Source organism: Triticum aestivum, chromosome 4B (assembly GCF_018294505.1).
Source record: "Triticum aestivum cultivar Chinese Spring chromosome 4B, IWGSC CS RefSeq v2.1, whole genome shotgun sequence".
NCBI lineage: Eukaryota > Viridiplantae > Streptophyta > Magnoliopsida > Poales > Poaceae > Triticum > Triticum aestivum.
In genome coordinates, this window is record NC_057804.1 from 540,018,606 (window position 1) to 540,024,935 (window position 6,330).

Genomic DNA, 6,330 nt, shown 5'->3' on the forward strand with positions numbered 1-6,330 from the left:
GGCACCAAATGGATATATCGCAAGAAGCAAGATGAGCATGGCCAAGTAGTTAGAAACAAAGCTCATCTTGTTGCCCAAGGTTACACTCAAGTGGAAGGAAATGACTTTGATGAAACATTTGCTCCAGTGGCAAGGCTTGAAGCCATTTGCGTACTGCTTGCCTATGCAAATCATCAAAACATCATTCTGTATCAAATGGATGTGAACAGTGCTTTTCTTAATGGAAAGATAGAAGAAGAAGTATATGTTGCACAACCTCCTGGCTTTGAAGATCCAAAACATCCTGATATGGTATACAAGCTCAACAAGGCACTGTATGGCCTCAAACAAGCCCCTCGTGCTTGGCATGACATGCTCAAAGACTTCCTACAAAGCAAAGGCTTCAAACCTGGTTCACTAGATCCTACTCTCTTCACGAAGACATATGATGGTGAACTGTTTGTGTGCCAAATCTATGTGGATGACATTATCTTCGGCTACACCAACAAGAAATACAGTGATGAGTTTGGTCACATGATGCAAGAGCAATATCAGATGTCTATGATGGGTGAACTGAAGTTCTTTCTGGGTCTCCAAATCCGTCAGCAACGCAACGACATCTTCATCTCTCAAGAAAAATATCCCAAAGATTGCCTGAAGAAGTTTGGAATGCAAGACTGCAAGGGTTACACGACGCCAATGCCAACCAAAAGTCATCTGGGTCCCTATGCCAATGGTAAAGAGTTCGATCAAAAGGTATACTGCTCCCTGATTGGTTCTTTGCTTTATTTATAGGGAAAACTTTGTTTTTGCCACTCTAGTTTTTGCCAACTTTGCTTTGCTTATGCCACTCTAGAATTTTACATTTCACTTTTGCCACTCTTAGCTTTTGATAATATATCACTTTTGCCATTCTGTGGCAAAAGCAAAAAATTTAGAGTGGCAATTGTGATACATGTCAAAAGCTAAGAGTGGCAAAAGAGAAATGAAAAATTATCGTTTTTGCCATGAAATGGCATTTGTGATGTATTGTCAAAAGCTAAGGGTGGCAAAAGTGAGATGTCAAATTCTAGAGTGGCATAAGCAAAGTTGGCAAAAACTAGAGTGGCAAAAACAAAGTTTTCCCTTATTTATGTGCATCTAGGCCAGATATAATGCTCAGTGTTTGCATGTGTGCCCGATTCCAAGCGGCACCAAAGGAATCACATCACTTAGCTGTGAAGCGAATTCTTCGATATTTGGCTTACACCTCAACACTAGGATTATGGTATCCAAAGGGCTCAGAGTTTGATCTAGTTGGATTCTCAGATGCTGATTATGCTGGTGACAAGGTTGATCGCAAGTCCACTTCAGGCACATGTCACTTTTTGGGACGATCACTTGTCTGTTGGTCTTCAAAGAAGCAGAACTGTGTATCTCTCTCCACTGCTGAATCCGAATACATTGCTGCTGGATCTTGTTGTGCTCAGCTTCTTTGGATGAAGCAAACTCTCAAGGACTATGGTATTCACCTGAAGAATGTGCCACTCTACTATGACAATGAGAGTGCCATCAAGATTTCCAACAACCCAGTTCAACACTCGAAGACGAAGCACGTTGAGATTCTTCATAACTTTCTCAGAGATCATGTCATGAAGGAAGATATTGATATCATTCACGTGAACACTAAAGAGCAATTGGCTGATATCTTCACAAAGCCCTTGGATGAGAAAAGGTTTTGCAAGTTGCGGTATGAGCTAAATATCTTGGAATCCTCAAATGTCCTGTGAATTGGACACACATCCTAACACTTATGCATTTTGATGACTTAGATGTGCAACACACGAAGTAACGTATATCTTCAATAAATGAAGCCATACACTCTAAATGTGAATACATTAATCTGGAATTTGACTTCAGAGCACCACGATAATTGTGCGCCGTGTCTGGGTCTAATACTTCCTATACGGTGGGTAACGCCACCACCAAACATTTGTTTGAAGTGTTTCCCTTGGTGTTATGTTTGCAAAGTCCTCGTCTTTGATTTATCTTTATCTTGTTGATTTGGTCTTATACTAGTAATATACATATTTGTGTTCTGTCCTCTACATCATTCACCTATATCTATGACTTCATGCTGAATCTTTTGATCTAAGTGAATGTGATCGGACCCTAACCTATCTATGCTTCTACCTCAACTCTATCTGTCCAAATCATATGCATTCTATTGAAAACTGTCGATTGTCTTCACTGAGACCTTGTCAGCTGAAGACAATCTGACAAACATTTATATTGGTTTTTAATGCTATATCCTTATTGCCTGAAAACCGGAGAATTCGGAACAACCACCCCGACAATCCAGGCGTGCGTGGGAACATGGAACAACTTCCAAGGTGTTGCATGCTTGCCACGTGCCCTTCAGATGTGAACCACCAGGGGCACCTACATAATTGCGCTATGCCGTCCCTCTCCTTATAAATATTCATCACATCTTGGTCAAAAATTCTTCTTCCACCTCGCCACCTCTCGCAAACCCTAGCGCCTCCGCTAGATCTCGACGACACCGGCGATGAAGTGCTTAGCTGTCGCGACTTCTCCGACACCGCCCTCACGCCGACCGCGGACCCCGTCCTCTCCGTCGTTGTTGTAGGTGTCCTCCGTCGCCAAGTTAGGGCACGGAAGATGGAACTGCTCGGCCTCCAACTTCGCTCCGTCTAGCAGTTCTTCTTGTGGTAATTAAAACTCACTTTTTACCGTATTTTCGATCTGGTAGATTCATCCGTTTTTTTACCAAAAGCGGTTTCTAGATCTCCAAAGTTGAATCTATCTCATTCTACATCTCATACTATGCCCAGTCTGTTCACTTATGCTACTTTACAAGTTAGATTCCTCACATGTACCTATTCTTGGATTAGTACAAATCTGGAACCGACTCATGACAAATAAGTGAATGTCTTCGCGTTATGAGGTCAATGTCTTCAAACTAATTTATCTTCAAAATCTTCTGAGAATGCATATGACCTCTTCCCCTTCCCTCGCACCTCTAATGCTATCACAGGTACATGTCCATGGGAGAATCCCTTGGTTCTCATAGTCTGCATTCATTTGCAGAGTTCTTACAGATTCATATAAATTCTCCTGAAGCCAGTTCTTTTCTGACCAGCCGTAGGAAGCCTTTGCAAGTTCTGAAGCCTTTCAGGTTAAGCTTCATGGCTACTGAGAAATCAACCAGAAAGGGTGGCAGGCAGCGCCATGGGAATACCTCCAAAGATTTGCCACCAGATCTACATGAGTTGTACAAGACTGACCCTGAAGAAACCTATGGTGAACGCAAAAAATGGAATCCAATGGATTCAAAGATATTGGGATGAAGAATGGTTTAAATACAGATTTGTCACAGCTGAGTACACTGAGAAGAATGCTATCAAATTACCCTGGGGAGATATCTTGTACAAAAACCTTCAACCCCAGTCCCGTTCTGAAGCGATTCAACAAGAATTCTATCCTTGTATGGTATGCGACCCAGAACCAGAGAATGCTGACCCCTCTTCTCGGTTGTGGTGTCGTGATGACAATCTGTTCAAATGCAACTTCCAGTTTGCTAAAGATTCTACCGTGAAGAACAAGAAGGCATTTGGACTTGAATTCAATCTTGGTCCTTCTGCTCCTAGGGAAGATGGCACCCGTGAAGCCAATGAAAACATGATTGGCCCCTTCTACAACTTCGAAGGCCTCCTCTCACACATTGCCGTTCAAGGTGCAAATGTGGATCACTCTGCTGATGATGCAGAGTCTGATGAAGCTCCATCTCCTCCTAAGCCACAGAAGCAAAAGAAATCTAAGGCTTCAAAACCTGCTGCTACACCAAAGGCTTCACGAGTGAAGCCACTAGCATCTACTCCTCCTGCACCAAGTTACTCTGAAGATCAATATCAGGTCTCCAAACGGAAAGAGAAGCCTTAGAAGAGAACTATTCAGAGGTCCAGTCAAGCACTGACACCAGCTGCGGTTCTAAGGAACGAATCTGAAGCCATTGATCTGTCATCGGATGATGAGTGTGGAGATGATGCTCTTGAGCAGCTAATAAAAAGCAAGAAAGAGGCAGAGATCTTCAATGATCTACCCCTCTTCGATGTAAACATTCTGGATAACTTCATTGATGAGTGGTTTGACAACCCCAATCTCAGCTTTGACGATCTTCAGCTCCCGATTGGCATCAACGTCGCCTTCCAAGGCGCCATTGCTCCTGAGCTGGCTCTGGCTCAACGCATTGTTGAGCTGAAGAACAAAATTGATTTTGAGAAATAACAGTTCAAGAAGCATGTGGCCAAGCTCAGCGTGGCTGATGCTCAAAACTTCAAGGTGATACTGCATGACCTCAAGGAGGCGTTTTGCAAGAAGTGCGATGAAGCCAAAGGTTCAAGAGAGCGCATGAAGAATCTTGCTGCCAAGTGTGTTCAAGCTTACAATGAAGCTGAAAAGCGCAAGGCACTTGGGCGACCAGGCATTGACCCCAAGATGGCTGCCAAGAAGAAGAAGTCCACTGCGACCCCATCTGAAGCATCAAGCCGGGAAGAACCTCGCATTGTCTTCCCTGCTAGCATGACAGGCTCGAAGCCTAAGGTCCCCAAAGTGGCTTCAGAACAAAAGAAAACAAAGGCCGCTGAAGCCGAAGCCAGAAAGTGCAAGTTCAAGAACACCACTGATGACACTCCTTTGCCCAAGAAGAGAAAGAATGGGCTGCTCCCAAAGAGCCCCTCATTGTCGAGCCCCTGTCTTTTGCCCGTCCTACGTCCAAAAACCAAGGGTGTCAACTGATAGTTCATGAGCCTAGTTTCACCGAGGCTCCTGAAGCTCAAGAAGTTCCAGTCGTCGATCCCATTGAGGGAGTCCTGGATAAGGAGGTATTCGGATAGCCGGACTATATCCAGCGTCCGGACTATAGAAGCGTCAAGATACAAGACTCAAGACTTCGGCCCGTGTCCGGAGTGGGACTCTCCTTTGTGTGGAAGACAAGCTTGGCGATCCGGATATTATATTTCCTTCCTTGTAACCGACTCCATGTAAACCCTAGCTCTCCGGTGTCTATATAAACCGGAGAGGTTGGTCCTTAGAAGGCCGATCACAATTACAATCATACCATCATAGGCTAGCTCTTAGGGTTTAGCCTCTACGATCTCGTGGTAGATCTACTCTTGTACTACTCGTATCTTCAATATTAATCAAGCAGGAGTAGGGTTTTACCTCCATCAAGAGGGCCCGAACCTGGGTAAACATTGTGTCCCTTGCTTCCTGTTACCATCAGCCTAAGACGCACAGATCAGGACCCCCTACCCGAGATCCACCGGTTTTGACACCGACACCCATCACGACTGAAGACATTGGTCCCCAAGACAATGTAGTTGATGATGAAGTCCTTCCTCAGATTGATCGCCAAACGGTATCATCACATGTTCTCACGAACAGCGAACTCATCAGTATTGGTCTTCCTTTGACGCCAATCTCACAGGATGCCTCATGGGCTGAGCGCCCCCAACCAGCAACCCCAAGTCAAGACTCACCAAGTACACCCCATCCTCCACCAACACAAGTAACAAGCCCAATAGTGAATGACGACAATTATATGGAGACTACAGCCTCACCAAAGGCATCGCCCGTGTTTCAGCAGCTTCGCAAAGGCCTCAGGCCATCAGTCTCCATGACAACCATCACAGAAGAAGACTCAAACAAATCCAGCTCAGTGGCACGTCAAGTGTTCCCTGAAGATAATCCTTCTGTGACGGTTCCCGTATCAGAAGCTAATGCTACTAAAGAAATTCCGGCTGCATCAACCGATGATAGAAAAGAAGAAGAACGTGTTGCTACACCCCCTACCAACCAAGAAGAAGTTGTTCTCGAGGAGAACGCGTCTGTGCCCGACCCTCCAGCCACTCAAGTGGAGGTTGAAAATCCTGAGGCGGCCACCAACAACAATACTGACGCTAATGACGATGTCATGGCTAAAGATAATGTGGCGCCTACAGTCAACACTGTGCATGAAGCCAATGATGCACCTACTACCAATGTGCAGCCTCACGCCATTGCAAATAACTCTGCTCCTGTACTATCACCAAGGCCACACACTATTGAGAAAGCATTCTATGAAGGCGAGTTGGTCCCTGTCAGATGGCCTATTCTGGTTCCTCAGCCTACTCCTGGACCTCAATTTTATTATCATGTGGAGCACATGCCTCAAGTTTAGAAGCCAAAGCCAAGGTTGCCACGGTTCCCAAGTACTGCATCTGCACCAGGATCATTCAATGTAAATGGCTTCATTCCACACAACACTTTCTTTGATAGTGCCAAGAACCCATATTCCAAGCCAAGAATATC